At 41.5% G+C, this 9,399-nt stretch overlaps 1 long non-coding RNA gene across 2 annotated transcripts; it reads right to left on the reverse strand.

The window, feature by feature from the left end:
* Window positions 1–897: 897 nt before the first annotated feature.
* Window positions 898–7,095, reverse strand: LOC132904939 (uncharacterized). 2 transcript variants are annotated; one of them, XR_009657700.1, is made up of 3 exons: window positions 6,370–7,095; window positions 6,161–6,294; window positions 898–5,793 (listed from the first exon to the last, which is right to left on the reverse strand). It is a non-coding gene; the product is annotated as an uncharacterized LOC132904939 (long non-coding RNA). The 2 variants fall into 2 exon arrangements; XR_009657699.1 differs by having other exon boundaries at window positions 6,161–7,095.
* Window positions 7,096–9,399: the final 2,304 nt, after the last annotated feature.

Genomic DNA, 9,399 nt, shown 5'->3' on the forward strand with positions numbered 1-9,399 from the left:
GAATCTGTCCAGTTGTTTTATGGCAACATTTATAACACGGACATTTAGATTTGAATCTTTTAAACTATCATACAATTGGGCACTATACATTATACATATTAATCTGCAGCCGCGTTTTTCGTTTTATCGCTCCTTTATCCTATGACTGATAATTTACCTTTTTTCATGAGTTTTAACATAAAAGGAAATAATCCTAAAAGTTAGAAGAAATGAATGTAAATAAATATAGCGAACGCTTTTATTTTACGCTTGGTAAAGCTTGGTACACTTTTGTACACTTTCGCAAATATTTATCGAAAGTATGACATTTATATAAATTCTAATATTATAAAAAATATGAACACTTTTTATATCTGCCTTATATCTTACTTCGAAATGAAGAATTTAATTCTACAGACAAAATCTAATACGCTCTAGTAAATATTCCTCCATATAAAATTTATTATTCGAAACTTATCAAGGAATAACTCAAGTTACTTCGTCAATAGTATGAATACTTGGTAGAATAGTGAGTAAATAATTTTAAAAAATGATTTGGGCCATCCATAAGTGAATCACACTGTTGTTAAAACTGTAGCTACCTCATGAAGTGCGTGTATAGATGGTTGTTTAGGATTACAACACACAGAGATAACCACGGGCATGAGATACATAATGCAGCAGGTATTGTAAACCATACCACGCCCTCCTGCATACAATACGCTCTACCGATGCATTCTATTGTTGTCTTTTGGAATAAACTCAGTCAGCCACCACCTCCCTGAGGCTCTATATTATCTTCATGCGCGTAATACATATTGCATTCACGAGTCTCTTTTAGCCTGCCATTTTACTTGGTATGTTTGACAGAAGAATTTTCGAAATGACTGTGTTAACTTTGTTATGATGTGTTCTCTCCCAAACCCACTGCTATAAATATAATATCACCTTAAAAATATGTTCGGAATTACGCACAGAAAATTCTCTTGATGCGATGGATTATTCGCTGTTTGTTGTTGGTATAGGATCTAGAACATTCCATAGAGATATTACTAATTTTACAATGCAATGTATTTGCTCGGTATCAATCCTACGAAAATAACGTCCTCTTTATCCTAGCAAAAGAGGTTTCCCATTAGGGAACAGGGTTGTGTCTTTCTACCTGACAGGTAAAGAAAAGACAGGGTGACATAAGCCATGACAGCGGGAAGTGGCAGGCAAGGTATAATATTCGAAATCTGGCATCCAAGTATAGATCCTAGTTTCGTCGTAGGAAGTAAGAGCCCCTCGGGGAGATGTAATCCGTGATAAGCCTCGATTTGTTTGGTAGTTGCTAACAACTGCGGCATCTGTTAATCACTGGCACGTTTGGCAATGCATCTTGAACGTACTTTAAATGCTGATGAGTGGGATGATTCTTTGGCAGTTTTCCAGCAATATGTCATGTCAGTTTAAATAGAAAATTTTAGACACGTCAATTTTTCTTTAACACGTCATTTACTCGATTTAAACGTTAAAATACTTAAGGCTCGTGAGAAAGAAGCTTTATTGATCGATTAAAGTATGAAAATATGTAGCTACACGTATATTTTTAGATACGTTTCAAAGACTCGTAAATATCGGGTGGAAGAAATATAACAAAGATCGATCTAGAATGGCGGTCATGTTAAAGTCAGTTTGAAAAAGGAATAAATTCACCTGCTCGAAGCGGCAGGCGTGCGATGATACCATCGTCGAATGCCTGAATCACGGTATCGCGTCCGATAAAGTCGACGAAGCGGAGTGTACGAGTGGACTGTCACGCGATGTCGTATTCACGTCGCATATACGACGTTCCGCGCTAACTGGAACGAACGTTCCGGACGTCCCTGTTCGAAAGCCGCTGCGTCGTTTTCCAGTTCGTCGGCGCGTTTATGCATCCGCGTCCCACTGCGCGTGTCAGTACCAGTATTTCAAGCCGAACCATGTCCCCAAGACTTATAATTTACGAACGAGTTGAGTGAAGCGCACAGAAGTGCACAGCGCTCAACCTCTGGCGTTGATTTTGGCTTTGGCGTGTCCGCTCGTTTGCCAGAGCGTATAACGAAGCGAAATGGACGTTCCACGTGCTTCAAGCTACACATAGGAAAGGTGTTAGGATCTTGTAGAAAGATTGTGATTGTATGCGCGTTCGAAATCCAGCTATGGTCCAGCAATAGCAATAGCAACAGGAACAGCAACAGCAGCGGCGGCAGCAGCAGTTCTGAAAGCGATGGTGGTACACCGGTACACGTCTGTGTCCGCGTGCTGGCCGCAGCCGCGGTAGTGGCACGGCGCGGCGCGGCGTGGCGTGGCCACGGTGCGGCTTACCATGGCGTGGCCGTGACTCGAGAAGTGCCGCGACGTGGAATCAGGGCCATGCTTATGCAGCCCGCCGCTTCTCGGCCTGCGTAACGTTATTTATCACGGCCGCCGTAGGCGCGCAGGCGGCAACTTTGTGCCGACCTCGCCGCTCGCAGCCAGAATCGCGATACAGCCGACCAGATATAATTTTATTATACCTGCGAAGTGAGCGCAGAGGGTAGTTTATCAGCAGTCGAGTGTACCGGTTTTCTATCTCCCTCCAATTCTTCCGCGTCTCTTTCTCTCTTTTTCTCTCCCCGCTCCTCTCCTTCTTACTCTTGTTTTCTCTTTTCGTATTCTCTCGCCTTTCACCCTTCCTACCCCAACCGTTCTGTTGTATCCCTGTCCTCCTTGCGCCTCCTTCTTCCGCTTCTCTCTCTCTCTCTCTCTCTCTTTCCCTCTTTCTCTCCTTCCCCTTCTCAAACTTCTCTCTTTCACTTTCTCCGTTTCTCTTCTGCTCACGCCGCGTCGTTTTACAGTACGCCATGCCATACCACACCGCACCATACTACGCCACGCCACGCCACGCCGTGTCAGGGAATAATATAGTGCTGGCGGGCTCTAACGGCGGTAATGTATGGCCGACACTCCGGGCAAAAGGGTACGCCAACTCGGAGGACGCCAAGGGTGAACAGGCCGAGCCACTCTGTCACGCAGTTTTCACTGAGCGCCTCTTCTTCTTCCTTCTCCTCATCCTCCACTTCCACGTCGAGAGATTACCGCCTCCGATAATTACGACGTTTGCACCCACCGGGGCCGATTTGTCTTCCACGTTTGTGGAGGGGCTGCGATTCGATGTCGAGCGCCACGCTTACTGACATTCTTCGCTGTTTCTTCTTTCCTTTAACGAATCTCCGTTTACGAGTACAAACAGGACACGCGTCATTTCCAATATTTTTTCCACGACTTATTTGCGTAGAAAGTATAATTTTTTATTGATAACGATATTAATGAAAATTTATCTTAATCTAACTTTGCGACGCAATATTTTCAATATTACTTTTTTTTTTACTAACCCTTACGGTAACAGGAATTAAGAGAAAGTATCTACATGTAATTTGTAAATAATATGCAAACGCAAGTGAAAGATATTTAAAAAAATCGTGCATGGAACTCAAAATAATTAACTTAGCAAGTACAGAATATAAAATGCTTATCTGCATGTGTGGCTGTAAAAGCTGCTGCTGCTGCTGCTGCTGCTGCAGCATACAGTCGAAGCAGTAATAAAATCAATGTTTATCGTAAACGCGATATCCACACAGCCTAAGATACATCAGGAATGTGTCAATTTAAATGCTTATCTACACCTTGCACACCAGCTCGCGACTCCAATATCACGATATAATTAATTTCATAATACATATTCCTTGGCTTTGCTCTGCTTAATTGCTCACTGTTAGCGGCGAAGCGAGAGAGTCGACGAGGCGGTACCTAGATTCGAGGGAGTAAAGGGAGAAAAAGCGAGCGGAATAACGATGATGAGGATGGAAAGAGCAAAGAGAGAGAAAGAGGGAAAATAGGTGTAGAGAAGGGAAGAAGCGAAGCGGTGTTGCGTAGGTGGAAAGCAGTTAGCAGCCTCTCGGGTTCCGCTAAGCGTTTAGCGGTAAAACTAATTACCGCAGGAGTTTCAAGGAATGCGTCTAGTATAAAATGAACGCGATTGATATCAAGCGCGCTTCTGTGTAAATATAATTCATTGGGATTTTCGAACGTGTAGTAACACGTATAGATGCACTGGTCCCGAATGAAGTTCCCGATCCTCATGAAGAAGTAGCTGTAACGTCTGTACGTTTCCTCTAGGAAAAAGAGAAGGAGGAAAAAGAGAAAGAATCACAGCGGATCTTATTCGTAATTAAACTGACGCGAATGGGGCTAATAAATTTGTGCGAGAGCATAAAACAAGTCTTGTAACTCTATCGAGGTAATTGCGGCGACCACGCCTCGTTGCCGTGGGCTGCGGTTGGCTCTCTTACACCTTTTCGCATACCGCAATTTGATATGCTATACTACAAACCGCTGTAATATCTACGGTGTACCTTGTCAAAGCGTCAGGCCACGCCAGTATCGGCGTCAGCAGTTAGACAAGGAACAGGAACAAACAATTAACGAGACACCCGTTAACCCATAACGTGTCTATTCAATGCAAATGACTTACTAATGAAAGATAAATCTTACACAGCTATCGAGACGTGCACGAAGGTGAATATTAAAGCGTGTTATCTCCCGGTTCACGCGTTTCGCGAGAAACAATCCGTGGTTTTTCTTCTTTTGTAATATCTTTAAAATTTCTCCAGCTCAACGCAACGATAATCGCGGTTGCGCTTTGATCCTTCAAACGAGCATCGAGAACAACTATCGATAACTAACGCATCCGTGCATCGATGTTTCAAAGCATCGACAAAGGCAAGCGAATCGGGGCGGTGCTTTGAAACGAGTGGATTTAAAAATCAATTCTGCCGGACGACCGTGCTTGGTAATATAACGACGTTATTAAACAGTACAAAGGAACTCGCGCCACACGAGCCATTAACGTCGAGTAGACTCGGATGGACTTCCGAGGGCGCTACAGTCGCTGATGTCGCCGAACACTGTTCATTCGGTGTTTATGTGTGTCCGTAAAACTCACCGTGTGGAATATACCAAGTCGGAGGAGCTAACCGGTTCCTGGAGTCAAGATGGCCGCTGTGAAAGTAGAAGGGTGAAGAAGAAGAGGGCAGTTAGGGAAGCAAGGAGGTAGGCAGCCAAGCAGCCAGCCGAGCAGCCAGGGTGGGCACAGAGCGATCATAACTCAGGTGGCCGCGGACAAGCAGCGCTTGTTCCGTGCATTCGGAACACGGAACACACACGAGTTCGCCGACGTTCTGCACGACGTGCCTTCCATGGACGCCTGCAACACTGTTCTCTTCTCTTGTCTTCTCTTCTCTTCTCGTCCCTTCTGTTCCCTTCTTTTCCCTTCTCTTCTCTTCTCTTCTTTTCTCTTCTCTTCTCTTCTCTCTTCTTCCTTTTCTATTTAGCTTTTCGTCTTTATTTCTTTCTTGACCGATCGGTTTCTCTCCTACTTCTCTGTTTCCCTTTCTTCTTCTCTGGAGCATTTGGACGTTCGTGGCGCGGACGGTGGCAGCCGCGGCACGCCACACAATCCGGCAATCTTTCTTGCGTATACTCACGTGCAAAAGTTCACCGGCAACCAGAAATTGAACACATTTTTTTTGTTCACGATCAAATATTCAACAAATTGTTTTTTATAATTTACTATATTACAAAAGTTCATACAGCGATGCCTTACATCTTAAATTTAATTTTCGTACGCGCAAAATTTGTCCGTGTTTTATTTTCTATTGTTTCATGTCCTACCGTGGACTATCACCTTCGTGTAAGACGCTTACGTCTTGAAAATGCAACAACAGTAACTCCAAACTGAAACGAAGCGAACTAAAAATTAGAAGAAGATACAATCAAGTTAAATGCTTGTAAATGTAAATAGAAGTAATCCGAATGATTCTAACTTAGTAATATATTTGTTAGTGTATATTATCATGACCGTGAAGGATGAAAAGATCATCAAGGAGATAAGCACTCATGCTTATAGCAGAATTAATATTTTGTGTTGTGCCGATAGCGATATCATAAAATCATTACAAATAATGTCGCTAGAAACCAGGTTTTAATATAAGAAATACTAACTATCGAGCGTGTTAAAACTTTCATGTCACGATCGACCGCCTTATCACGAAAACTGTGTTACACATTCGATTTAACGCGGAGAAAGAGAAGAGTGAACGTCCGCTTTATGACATACCATTGTATATACGTGCATCAACGGGGCTTTGGTCGAGGTCGAAGATATAATGAACTTTTGTCAGCGATTGTACCAGGTCGCCCGAAGAAGAACTGGATACGTGGTCGCCAGGTCGTGTCCGTCCATCCGTCGCGCTACAAATGAAGACTTTAAATAATTTAGTCACCGGCTGTAAATCCCGTCGGGAAGCGACGTTAATCGATACATACCGCTGTGTACCGTGCCGTTATACAGCTTGGGAACATTTATGAATGCGCGCTATGAATCACGAGATAATAATATCGTACGTGTGTAAGCGTGTCTATGAATGCGTGTAAGTACGCTCGCGGATGCGCATCACCTTAAATCGCAGTCTTGCTTTGGTGCACACCTTCAGCAATTGTTGCGATATATATATATATATTTCTTCAAACCATCTAAAAATTGCCTATCCATTTTGAAAATATTTTAAAAAATACTGTTTGTTCATTTTTAATTAATTACGTCAGTAAAAATATTTTCGTAATATTATTTATAATTTGAAATTATAAATTGTAAAACTAAATGCATTTAAACAAGTTGGATAGTTCGATAATTGGATCGTTAAAAAATTTTAAGACTTGCCAGTCTTTTGTACAATTAAGCTTTCAATCAATGTCGAGGAAATGATTTATTACGACGCAGATTGTTAGCGACAATGCAGAGACCAAGTAATACCATCACTAAATTTGTACGGTTGATTATAAATCCTGAGTGTGAGAATGAGGACTTCAATTGGCACAATGTTTCTTGCACAAAGTTGTCATTCTTACTTATATTTTCTTCGAAATACGAAACACTATATTATTTAAATGTCTTTTGCGCAGTCTCCGTTTGTCGTCCTTGTGGATATATTTGATGAACATCTTTCTTCGATAGTTTAAGTTGCCAAGACGAATATTTCATTTTATAAAAACAGCTATTAACAATTATTAATGAAAACAGTTTTATTAATTCTACGTAGATCTCCGTATACTACTTTGCTAAATGCTGGCTTATTATAGATCTCCGTTCTGCTTAAGCATTTTGAATCTTAAATATTAATTTGATCTCGTGTATTTATTAATTAATCGATAAATGATAAATTGCGTAACTAAGGTAACTAAGAGAAGATTCTATAATTAGAGATAATGAAAATACGTAACTTGTTTTTGTATTATATTTCACGTGGTTCTGTATTGCATTCTAGGTGATTGATAATAACCATCCTTCCTTACAAAAATACGATATTCGAATAGTAGACTTAAACGGACGTGAACTAATTTGAGTTGGTATCGCTTTTATTTAATAGTCTCACTACGAGCGTGATCGTCTTAGATTATCCGTGATCCGTTTTTGGGGCGGCTACGATGGATCGATTCATTCTCCGGGAACTCCACTAATAAATTACGATAATAGCATTAAGATAGATCGACGGATAGACGCGTAGGCGTGGAGACGTGGCGGCGGACAATATTTTAGCGTGCAGTAGCTTTATGACCAGAGGTTACGAGCCAGGAAGAGCCATAACGCCTCGTATCTCGTTGCTTCGTACCCCTACGTTCCTTACATTTGCGGGAAAGCTCAGCACGGGTGCCAATTCCTAGGAGCGTATCGGACCATAAACTGGGAACGTGATGTATGTTACCTTATACCCTCTTCTCCTGCAATCCTTCCAACATTGCTTTCACCCTAACGTTCCTCTTCTACGCTTATACTCGCCCAGCGCGTCCGCACTCTACACTCGTTACTCTTGACACGTGGTGCCATGAAATTCGTTGTATTTGCATTGATTTCTCAACAGGGACAAACCTACCTACAGAGTATCTCATGAATGCGGTTTCAATTATTTCAACGTTCCCAGTTCTTTAGCCGCATGCTTGTTTCTAGTTTTCCGTGCAGACACTAGAATTCATATCCGCGTAACCAGGCACATTTTTAAAGGAATTTCTGATCGTGAGCCACGGACGATAAATTCAAAAGTAATCAAATTTAAATATTAAATATCGAATACGTTTCACTTTATGGAAGTCGATGGATCCTCGTGAAAAGAGTGTCATTCGTTAAAGCATCAATGAGAGAAACGTAACGACGCTAGTATTATTGTACGGAAACAGCAGAAAATTGGAGGAAAATAACCATTTTGCTGAACTTGTCGGAAATCTTGCTTTGTATGATTTTAAAATATGTCGTAAAGCTCAACATTTTGTACCATTTTTTCCTATACATATAATGGCGGTTGGCCTTAATTTCCGAGTTATACGTAAAAATATCTCGCTGCTCGGCCTTAGTAGTTAGTATGTAGTAATATTAATCCGGCGCCATGAGGCCTTGCGAATCCCCTTATCTTTATTAATATAAACAATGTTGATTGGCCGTCTCACGACGCGGTGCGCAGCCGGATTAACATTACGTACGACCAATCTTATAGTTATATTTCGCATACAACTTGAAACTTATATGTATAGGAAGAAGCTGTTGAAAATGTTGAGCTTTTTAGCATTTTTCGAAATCAGTGTAACTCCGGAGAAAACAGTTTTTTAACAAGTTCACAAAAATGATTTGTTTTTTTTTCAAATTTTTAATGGTTTCCTTATAAAATCACAAGTGTCATACTTTTCTATCGATACTTCAACCAATAATACCTATTATTTCAACATAACAGATTATTGTGAGACGTCTTACGAACTGTTAGATGCCATCCAAACGGTTCTTTCTGTTTTTGTTTTGTAATTGCTACATGTTTCTATTATGATGGCACTTCGATTGGGTGAATTCATAAAATCTGACGTTCAATTAGTAAGGTGTTTCAGACGGAGCAACGATACGTCTCATTATTGTCACGCGTGTGTCGTCGGACAACTTTTGTACGACCAGTAAAGTGGAACATGGCTCGACAGAAAAGCGCGGACCTAAATGAATAAATTAAACTATCCGGACGGTTGTGTATCGTAAGCACAAGTCGTAACACTCAAAGGCCCAGTAATGAGAGTAAATCACGGATTTATAGCCGTCCGTCGGAGATTATACGGTAAACACGTATGCAGTTTATCGTCGGTAACTGCATTCAGCCGTCGCGAAAGCGCGCGCGCGGGCACACACACGCGTGACGCTCATATTTTTCGTCACCTAAATGCCGAAGGGAGACGTTTCAACACCGATATAATATTACCGGCCTATTCACTTTCAGCAACCTTCGCTCTGATGCAACCCCTCCAGTGCCGTAACTAACGAATCCTGCT

The sequence above is a fragment of the Bombus pascuorum genome, chromosome 3 (genome assembly GCF_905332965.1).
Source record: "Bombus pascuorum chromosome 3, iyBomPasc1.1, whole genome shotgun sequence".
In the NCBI taxonomy this organism is placed as follows: domain Eukaryota; kingdom Metazoa; phylum Arthropoda; class Insecta; order Hymenoptera; family Apidae; genus Bombus; species Bombus pascuorum.